Source organism: Lathyrus oleraceus, chromosome 6 (genome assembly GCF_024323335.1).
Source record: "Lathyrus oleraceus cultivar Zhongwan6 chromosome 6, CAAS_Psat_ZW6_1.0, whole genome shotgun sequence".
Classification (NCBI taxonomy): domain Eukaryota; kingdom Viridiplantae; phylum Streptophyta; class Magnoliopsida; order Fabales; family Fabaceae; genus Lathyrus; species Lathyrus oleraceus.
In genome coordinates, this window is record NC_066584.1 from 16,122,953 (window position 1) to 16,135,101 (window position 12,149).

Consider the following 12,149-nt stretch of genomic DNA (forward strand, 5'->3'; position numbering starts at 1 on the left):
TGTGTGAGAGAGAAAAAGAAAGAAATTTGGGAACATGTCACAAGCCTATGATGTGTGCTTGTTGGTGTTGCTGCTGAATGGTCGTATGGGTTGGAAACACCAACAAGCACAAATGAAATTTTTGCCCAATAATAGATGATAAGAATGATATTTACCATATACTTTCTTTGAATTTTTTTATATTAAACAATGACAAATGTTTATCTCGTAATTTTAATGTATTAGTGATAAATATATATCTCTTAATTTTTTATTGGTAAAAAAAATATTTTCCATGTATTTAATATTTCTATTTTTATATTGACAAATATTTTTAGGGTCAAATATTAAGTTTAATTAATTAAATAATTGCATATCTTTTGATAATAAATTCAAATTTATATGAGAGAGAAAAAAGAAGAGGTCCATTTTTCCTAAAAAAGTCTCATTTTAGGAAATGAATTATATTTAATTTTAGAAAAGAAAAGAAAATATAATGATGAAAAAGAAAAAATTAAAAGTTATATAAATAAAAATAAACTTTTAGATTTAAAAATTTAAGGATTATATATATATATATATATATATATTTCTTTCTTGTTAGGAAGTAGATTTCTTTCTTATTAGGAAGTAGAAAGGAAGATTTGTTTGGACTAAAAAGTTATTTTGGAAGAGAGTTTGACTACTCAACATAGAGTATTAGTTATGGATGTAAGAATCAACGAGAGAGCAAAGAGAAGAAGTGAAGTCGCATGGGAGTTACATGGGAGTGCGATGGATAAAGTGGTGGCAATTGAAGGGTGAAAAACAAGACTGTTTCCAACATAAGATTTTGGAGGGAGGGTTTGGACAACCACAAGAAAGTGTAAATGATATGTGGAATAAGATGATCAATAGATTATAAAAGTGACAAAAGAATCGTTTTGGGAGGTTTTGAACCTATGAGTAAAGAATTGTGATGGTGGAATGAAAGTGTTTAAGGTAAAGTAAGAGTAAAAAAGAATTATTTTAAAGAATGGTTTAGGTGTAAAAATGATGAAACATGGGAAAAGTATATGAAATGTAAGAATGAGACCAAAAAGGCGGTGCGTGAAGCAAGAACTCAAGATTTTGACGGAGTATACCAATCTTTAGGAACCAATGAGAGATAATAATCTATATATAAACTTGCTAAGAGAAGAGAGAGAAAGACAAGAGATTCAGATCAAGTGAAGCGTGTTAAAGATGAAAAAGAAAAAGTTTTGGTTCAAGAAAAAGATATAAAGAATAGGTGGAAGATATATTTCAACATTTATTTAATGAAGGATATGATATCTCACTAGACTGTAGCAAACTCGACATTAGAGAAAAAGATCAAAACTATAATAATACGTTCGGATTCAGAAACAAGAGGTAAGAAGTGTGGAAAAAGATGAGTAATAGTAAGGCGGTTGGGTCAGATAACATACATATTGAAGTGTCGAAAATTCTTGGACATAAAGGTAATAGTGTCTCATCAAAGTGTTTAATGAAACTATGAGGTCAAAGGAAATTTTAGATGAATGGAGAAGAAGTACTTTAGTTCCAATCTATAAGAACAAGGTGGATTATACAAAAAAAAATCAAATTATAGAGAATTAAACTTACGAGTCATACTATGAAGTAATATGAAATCGTAATTGAAAATAGACTAAAAAAAGAGATTCAAGTCACTGAGAACCAATTTGGTTTAATGCTGGAAGATCCACCATAGAAGCGATCTATCTACTACGATGTGTGATGAAGTAGTATCGAATGAACCAATAAGACTTGCACATAATTTTTATTGACTTAGACAAGGCGTATGATTTAGTGCTTATAGATATTTTGTGAAAATCCCTAGAAAAGAAAGTGTTAGAATTGCATAATTGTCATATAATTGCTAGTCTCGCTGTCAAAATATCATTGAGTATGAACCATTGTAGGATAGCGCTAAGAAGACATGATGTGTTCCTTGTTTCTTAACATCAATAGTTGAGTAACTGGTTCATGTGTAGGACTTATCAAAACGATGAAAACATTTTACAAAAGTGTGACAAGTTTTGGTGCATAGCTGGTAGGAAAATTCGGACAAGCAACCTTGTCATAAGCTTCCTTCATGTTTCTACAGCTTGGTCCTCTCTAATTACAACTAGGATCAAATTTGTTTCCTTTTAAATCAATTTAGTTAGCAACATTATTGTGGAATTTAGATTGAGACTCTTGAAATTGTTGAGTTGGTCGAGTATGCTTTCAAAAGCAAGTAGTTGAAGCTATAACATTCGAAATTGGTGATCTTACCATCTTGAGTTTGTCGGCAAGATCTTTCATTTTCACTAGGACCACCCCCCCCCCCCCCCTCCCCCCGTCTTCTTCTCTCTTTTCTCGGTGTTGTGGAATTTTTATCTAAGATATATGACTCATGATATTGTATCTTGTTCCTCGCCCCAAAAATTCTTAGATGTCTCATAGTGCAGCTGTATGTTGTCATTGAGTTGACTAGCCAATCTAGATTTTTTTGGATCATGAGTGAGATAAAAGCGATGAGATAGAGGGGGGGAAGAAGTAAATGAGATATGTTGAAAAAAATGCTTTAGATAATAACTACCTTTATTTGAAGAGTTTTTATAATAATAACATAATTCAGAATAATTAATACTTTAATATATTTTGTTTCCAGGTGTAGCATATTTGCAATAATCTACTTGAAATAAAGACATGATCATTTACAAAAATAAATAAACACCTATACCCAAAATAAAAGAAACGATCATTAATATCCAAATGAATAATGATCATTGGCCCCAAGAAGAAAGGGAATGGTCATCTATACTAAAAAGCGAGAAATGATCACATGCACTAGAGTCAATAGGATGGTTTAAAATGAGAATTTTCATTAAGGCATAAGAAAAGATCATTTACACCCAAGGGAAATATCAGTTTTGCTTAATTCAATAAGGTGTACCATCTATTATAGATTAATATAACCATATATACCTTAGGTAAATAATGATCATTTATACCCAAACATACCTGAAATAATGATCATTTATACCCAAACATACCTGATCATCTTACTCAATGCAAGAAATCTCCTTTGCCTTAATGAATAACTGATCACATGCACTTCATTTACAAAGATATCATGTGTTATGTCACCCTCTGAGAATGTTCTCAACATTCACATCATGAAAGTTCTATAAGTACAATGAATGAAAGGATAAGGATCAATACAAGGAACGAATGGATACAGATTTGTAGATATAGTACAACTCTGACATCTTTTTTTCCAACGGACAAATGTTCGGCAAAGACTATACACACAAAAATGTTGAATCTTCAATCTTATATAAAGGACAACCTTAAATGTATAAAAATATACACATATCCTAATATTGAGTTATATTATTGTTGTGTCACTTTTATTTTGTAATCTTTAAAAAAATGGCGTATTAGAAAAGAACAAACACTTAAGAACAAATATTTATTCATTACTATTTCTTATAAAAGTTAATCACTTATAATCAAGTTGTATTTTGTTTACCACTCAGTAAGATTTTTTGTAAACAAATCACTTTGTAAATCTTTCAAATTCTTGTTGTGTGAAGCAAGAAAGTCCTTAAAATTTTAAGGCAGGGAAAGAAAGTCCTCTAGTGTGAGGCAAGGAAATATAAGATTAGATAGTTTTAGTAGTTATATGGAATCAAGTGTGGTTATACTAAAAATCGCTCAAGTGTGAGGGGACTGGATTAGTCTCTTGTTAACTTGGTGAACCAAAATAATTTTTTTGTGTGTGATCCTCTATCCCTATTATTTTTGTTGTGATATTCTTTGTGCTTGAGAATATCAAAAAAAATTAAATCCAACACAAGTCAAACCCCTTTTGAGAGAGAGAGAGAGAGAGAGAGAGAGAGAGAGAGAGAGAGAGAGAGAGAGAGAGAGAGAGAGAGAGAGAGAGAGAGAGAGAGAGAGAGAGAGAGAGAGAGAGAGAGAGAGAGAGAGAGAGAGAGAGAGAGAGAGAGAGAGAGAGAGAGAGAGAGAGAGAGAGAGAGAGAGAGAGAGAGATTTATATGTAGTCTAGCTAAAATTCAATATTATCACAAATCACTTTACGAGCGTTATTCATATTTGAATAATGTCACGAGATAAACCATATTGCTCAAGTAAGGATCTCTCAACCAATTAAACAATATGATAGCATTAAATATTGACATCAATTTAAATTTTAAATCTAGACTTTAAAATATTTTTTAATAACATTTTAAATCCATTAATCGATTTATAATTGGCCAGACTATAACAAGCACTAAAAATAAGGATAAACATCATTATGAATAAATAACTATAACATATATAATGTAATAACGAAAAGTAATGCATGAGAATATGACTAATTGCATCTAATCCCAACAAGGTATAGTGTGGCTACTCATTGTTGTGATAGATTTTCACAAGTGAAATATATGAAGATGAAATAGCATCAAGATCGATCCCTTAAATAGTCTTGTGTATACACCTCTGGATTGCTTCAAAAATCTCTATATCAATTTATTAGTGTGTATCTCTCGAAGTTTATGTGTATATAAAGCTCTGAATCATCCAAATTTATAAGATGATGTTTATTTATAACAATAAACATAAGTGAACATTCCTAATTGAAGGTTTTCTTGATTAGCGGATTGATTTTTATTTAGCGAGTAATGTCTAAACCTCCTTGAATTCACTACTCGGATGTTTTTTCGATGAACGAGTTTTTCCTATTTTCCAAAGTTGAATTCCTGACTTCCATTCGCTAAACAAATCACCTCTTGAATTTCCCTAATTTTTCAAGCTTTATTCCTAACTTTCATTCTCTAATCAAACCACCACTAGATTAGCATATTTACCCTGATTTTTTTAATTTCTTGAATCATTTCTCATTGTGATTTATTGCTTCACGAATGCTCACTCCCATTTACCTAATAAAGAGAAAACAATTCAAATCAAATGAATTTCATCTTTTTAAGACAATCACTAATATGCATATGAATAGAGGGAAATGTGGATATTTTCTATTCATGTAAAATAATAAGTGTATATAAATATATATGGTATTGAAGTAAACTAAGAACTTATCAATTCTCTTCACCTTAGAACTTTGTTTGCTCAAAAATCAAATTTCTCAAAAAAAATAGTTCATGACGTAATTTAAAATGTCTTCGGCATACAATTGAACACTCTAGATTTATAAACATCAAACATGGTTTCAAATTCTAATCATTTTTAAATTTGCGTGATTTATGTCAAAATCAAGATTCAAGATAATAACACAATATAAGTCAATTGAAACATACCTATAAGAGTTGTTAAATTAGAGATTGATATTAAATACCTTTCAATCAAAAAGAAAATACTCATAATCACATAGTGTTTCAGTCAATCTGTGTATTGTATTCATAACAAATCATTTTTTACTTTCTTTAATATCCCAATTTTATTCAGACGTTTAAAATTTTTCAAAAATATGTGAATATTATGTTTAATTATATTGCATTACAAAAATTCAAAAAAAAAGTTTTTATTTCTTAATTTGTTCTTTTATTTTATTTATCATTATTTAGTTTGATTACCAGTATCTAAAATATATTTTATTTCATAAAGTAAAAAAAAAGTGATAATAGTTTTAACTTAATTGTAATTGAATTTTATTATTTGACATCTTTTGTTTTAATTTAAAAAAATCTGAAAAAAATACTCAAATTTAAATTGAACATTTTTATTTTGAGCACAAAATTTCAAAAACTACGTAAGATTTAATATTAAATGTAATTATATTTATTATTTTTCTTTAAAAAAATGAGAACTAGAATAAGAGTGAAACTTTGAAAATTTTAAAGGGGCAGGCACACAAATTGAAGAGAAAAAAGAGACATAAATTTTTACACTACAAACATAGTTTCTTCTTCATATATCATTCAAAATTTTCATCACTCTTCAGACAACCTACAACCATCAATCCAATACCTCCTTCAACATCACCTTCATCATCAAAACAACTATTTTCACCTCCACATTCTTCATTTAAAATTCAAATTAAAAAGGGATAATCGAATGCATATCCGTTTTGTTCTCGAGTAATCGGGCGCAAGGTGTACATCTTGTTTAAGGTCGATTACTCGTCTTCCGCTAAAAAAATACATTAATCAAAACTCAAATTAAAAATGATAATTAGATGTACATTCGCTTTGTCCTCGAATAATCGGACGCAAGGTGTACACCTTGTTTAAGGTCAATTATTTTTCTTCCGCTAAAAGTACATTAATTAGAACTCAGATTAAAAAGGGGTAACGTTTTATCCTTGAGTAATCGGACGCAAGGTGTACAGTTGGTTTAAGATCGATTATTCGTCTTCCACATAAAAACAACTTCAACCAATCAAACTTACTTTTCCTGCCTTAGCGCATCAAATCTCGTTATTTTTTACAAACAAATGATGTTTTATCCATTCTAACGCGGTTTAGAAACAACTCTTCTTTTCTGCCCATGCGCGGCCAGCAAGAAACATTTTTTCGCTCGAATGTGATCAAAACATTTTTCCTAAAAATCAATCAACAAACACACTTTTTCTACCTAGAACTACGTAGCTTTGAGTTTTTCATCGTACTTGGGATACGTAGAAGCAAGATCCAACGTCTCGCGAAGCACACTAATAAAAAAAACTATTTTTTTCTTTATTTATTTTTGTAGATATATCGTAATAATTAGAAGAAAAAAATACATTGGGCTAACACTTTTATTCGAAAAACTAATTAAGCGATTCCCGTTGGTTACAATGGATGTCGCACAGTGCTAATACCTTCCCCACGCATAATCGACTTCCGGACCTAAATTTGATTGCAATGACCATACTTTTGTTCTTTTAGGGTTTTATCGATGTTTTTTCTTCATAAATAGACTTCGGTGACGACTTCATTGTTATTCGAGCGTTTATTCGCTCATATGTTTTTCGTGCCGCTTCAGCTGGCGACTTCACTAGGGATGTTAGAGAATCAAACCTAGTGTAGTTAGTTTTGTGATGTGTTAGCTTCATATTATTTTCTTCTGTTGTTTTATTTTTTCTGTTTATTATTCTCCATTTATTTTTTATGTCATATTATTTCTCTATTTATAATGTGGGTTTGGATGACATGTGCTTTCACACACACGTTTCTCGAGAAAGACTTTATATCCAAGTATAAGAAATTTAAGCTTAAGTGTGGTGGTTGTTTAGTGTCATATCCTAATTTTGTCCATGCATTTTTTTTATCTGACCATGCTTGCATATTTACATTTTTGTGTCAATTTAGCATAATTCATTATTGGTACAGTCATGGATAAGGTTTTACGTATCGGAAACGTGATGAGAGAGTCAAAGAAATGTGTTGGTTTGATTTTTGAGTTTCCTTATTCGAGATTTCTTCCTCCTTTGTTTACTTCGTTCGACTTGGAAGATGGAGTTTGGTTTAGGGTTTAGTGGAGAAGATGAAGAATGATGTTTTGCTTGTTAGGTGGAGAAGATGAAGAAGGTGCTTCGTTTGCAAGGGTGCGAAAAGTTTAATAAAAATGTAAAATTGAATGAGAGTTAACATTTTGATATTGGAATAAAATATTGTTTAGTGTTTATATCTCGGTTGGCAGTAAACACTGAGGTTAAAGTTGAGTTCCATTTTAATTAAACAAAATAATGAGCAACATTTTCTCTCGGTTGGCAACAAAATCAAGGGAATATATGATTTATATTGTAATTAAAAAATTAAATAAAATGAGGGTGTCATTTTGCTTCTAAATAAAACACAAAATTGCAGAAGATGAGAATCGAAACTCAAACCCTGAACGACATTTCCTATCAATTTAACCAAAACTGAGGGAATAGATTTAATTTTAAAAAAAAAAACTAAAAGGTCGCACTCTAAGGCATTTGACCTTGGTTTTTAATTAGACAAGATGAAAGTTTTGTCATGAAATATATTATTTGTAGTAGTGAATATTTTTCACATAGTATTATTTTCTGGTTGGCATTTGACAATGGTCGTAGTTTTTCTTCAATCTTAGAGTTTTCATGTTATGTTTTTGTGTTGTAGTTGTGTTCATTTATTTTCTCTATTTTGGTTTTTCCCAATAATGAAATAATAGATATTTAATCAAATATATGTTTTATTCAAAACAAAAGAATGGAAATGGGGGACTATATTTTAATTAAATACATATTTAGTTTATATTTAGTTTATAACAGAAAGTGAAAGATTTCAAAAATAATTTACTCTTTTACTTTTAAAAATTGTATAACATATTTATATTAAGTAAAAGTATTTTTGAATAAACTTCACCAAAAAAAAATTCATTAAAAAATAATACAAATTATTCAATGTTCTAAATATTTACAAACATATTAAAGAGAAAATAAAATATTCATAAACATCATAGAATCATTCTTCGATGCAAAATATATCATTTTTTATAGATATTTTTGAATCTTGATTATTCATCTAACTCTTTCTAATATTATAAAATTAGGGGAGTGCTCTCTACATCTCAAGGGGTATTTCCATACCACCATGAAAAGTCACAACTACCCCTAAAATCCAGAGATATGTCTCCTAACACATCTTTTTTTACACACTCATCAACGCAAATTGGTAAGTCACCCTTATTTTGTCAAAATTTAGTCTGTAGATGCATCTTCGTATCCACATTAGGGTGAATCCGGAGATGTATCTCCATAATAACCCTTAGTTCAAAAATTAATAAATTTTACGGAGATGCATCTCCGAAATATGCTTTGTTAGGTCAAACCAAAAACAATTGCAGAATATTGGAAAAACAACACAAATTAATATTCAAATTCTTAGCATTAAATAGATAATCGTTAACATAAATTTAATATTATATTTCATTACAAACATGTGGTTCAAGACGTTGTAACATCTTTAGAATATCTTCGGTCGATCTTGCAATCGTCACATCCACTTCAATCGGATCCTTTGATGAGTAACGGTAAAATACACTCCACGTAACATTTAAATCTTCATTTGTCTTCACTTCAAGTTTGGTGAACCATATCTTCCCTTCATTGTCAATCCAGAGTGAATGATACTCGAGCTTGACAACTCTTTGATTTTTTAGATATTGCAAAAGAGTATTCAGTTTGGATTTCAGATCAACGAGAGGTATGTCCTCAGAGACCATAAATTGAAGTAGGGGTTTTGCACCATTAAAATAGACAAATACAAGATGGGGATATGAATTCATTCTTGTGTGTTTAGTTTTTGTAAAGAACATCGGATGAGAGACTCCTCATTTATACAATTTTGAGATCAATTTGAATCTTAGAAACATTATCATGTCATCAGGGCATATTTCAGATATACATAACCACGCACTCTATTTTTTTACAGTATACACATCCGTAAAATTCCATGTTTAGTTGTTTTTACAATTAAAATTAGTGAGTTCAGAGATGCATATTTGGAATCACCCAAAACATTATTCATACAAATCCAGTATATATGTGTGGCCAAAGTTTGAAAATAAAAAAGTTTCTCAAAACTACCCCCAAATTCTATAACATTAATGTAGAAAATACATTACGTATGTCTAAAATTTTATCGAGATTACACCATTGAAAACATTACATACAAAAAAATAAATCACATTGTTAGATAAAAACTAAAATGTATCAAAATATGTGTCACCACATAAATCTATATCTATTGATGGTTCTTTCTTTGACCTCTCCTTATTTGATTTTTTTTCAATATCGATCAACTTGGTGAACTCTTCCATCCTTCCCGAAAAGTTATATGGCCAAGTTTCATCCTCTTTAGTGAAATGTATCATCTACTGTGGTGATGTCTTTGGTATAGGTCATCTCGGTTTCAAATAAAGTTGAACAAAATGTTGTGTTTTTGAATGTTACCCAATACATATGATGCATCCGGATGGATTTTGAGGTGGCCTACTCCGAAGTGGAAAAAATATTTTTGAGAAACCATATCTTGTCAGATCGATACATATTTTATCATAAGAATTTTCTGTAAGATGTCTCATTTCAGAGAAGCGCAAACAATGTCGGGCCGCTAACACAAGGAATAAGAGCGTTCAGAATTGCATCGTAATTTTCTTTTTTTTACCGTATAGTGATGTGTATGATTTCATATGTGTTGTCAATTCTTGTATTTGTTGATGGCGAACAAATTGGTGGTCATCATTTCCTTTACCAAGCAAACCCAAAACAGTTCAAAAACCATAGTTTTCGTCACCTTTAGCATCTACCATCCACTAAATGTAATTGTGCATAAAAGTTACATCTCTTCAATATGGATGATTTTGGGTAGAGGTGGGAGGGAGATGGTTTGCTCATACGAGCACCCTTAAAAATAATTATTTTAAATTTAGGAGGTGGAGAATCCATAAAATATGAGTCAACATGTTCAAAGTAAGAAGGAGACTATCTCGTAAAGTTGTCATTCTCGGCCGGGTTGACCTTTTTAGGGGAACCCTTCATTTTAACTGGTTCTGAAGGTGGTTTCAAATCTTTTTTAATTGTCTTACACATTTTTAAATCCCATATAACATTGTCCTCTTTTTCGGGTTCCAAAATTGCAAAACCCGTTGAAAAAGTCTTCTTCGTCGAAGTAACACCAATAATTTCCAAAAGTGAAGCATATACTTGTTGTTCTTATATGTTGAATCCATTATGAGCACAGTGGGAAATATGGTGAACAACTTGATAGAATCAGGATGAGTCCAAAATATATCTCGAACAGTGACTTTATCCTCACAATCTTTGTACCTAGAAACATAGTGATCATCATCCAAAAATTTTAATATTGCATTTTAGATATTAGACATCTTACCTACTTGTTATTTCGGGCACACACATCGTATAGTTGCTTGATATTTGAAACTTTTTGAGGTCTTTTCCGTTTCAAAGTTGCAAGTATGTTTCTCGGTGCCACCGTGTTTAATGTCATGTCCTAAACAAGTTCTTTCTCCTCTGGAATAAGGTAACTTACAATGGGATGATTGGCTAGCTTGTGACATAAGGCATAATTATATATACCAAAAACCATATTAAATTTCCATGTATCATTTGCCTTATGGTATCCATGAAACTTAAACAGACACTTACATTTTCTAGATCAAGTGTCATCATGTTTCAACTTCTGAATTGTTGGTTGGTACATGACATTTCTTTTGCATCTCATTATTACAAATGTTTGCTATATATTAGAACCATTTTCAGACCTTCTGATTACAATGTTAAACTCCAATTTCTCGGCCTCCATGCGGACCCATTGTAGCATATGTTCACGAACAATAAACTTTTGTTTATTTATAAATTGTTCACGAGTATCTACCTCGACAATAACTAGTCTAGTACTAGATTTAACATCATCATTCACTTCATCTGGTTTAACATTCGCTTTAACATCATCATTCACTTCATCGAGTTTAACATTCATCCTCACAATAACTTTGAGAAACATATTTGGATGCACCATATCGAATACTAATAGAAAACAGATTAAAAACTCAAAGTATCAGGAAAATTCAGATATGCATCTCTGGAACAGATGAATTTTTGTCCAGAAATTCATATTCGGACTTAACGTTCTTTTTTCGGCTCAAAAACCATATTAATGCAATGAACGAGGGATGAAATGAATGAACTTTACCTTAAATTTCAGCTTCTTTTGCTCCCTTTGTGTGATAAAATAGAAGAATGATATTTTGGTGTTAAAAAGTTGATTGAGAATGGAAGAAACTTTTTTAAGGATTTTGAGAGTGAATTTGAGTTTGATCGTGAGGAAGAAGAACATGCAAGATGGTATTTTATTCAATTTCCCACTTGACATTTTCGGATATGCATCTCCGAAATCGTCACTGAGTTGTTAAATAAACCATCTTAGTGAATAAAAACATCATAAATGAGTACAAGGGGTTTTACGGTTATGCATCTCTAGATTCACTCCTGAAAATATACAGAGATGTATTTTCGAATCGAATTTTTGTTAAAATGGGGTGGCTGACTGAAATACATGGATTGATTTGATTTTAGATACTTCCAAAAATGTATCTTCATACTCAAATAAATGCATTTTTGGATTTTCAGATGTGTAGAGTGAACTAGTGTTGGACAATCGGTCAGTTTT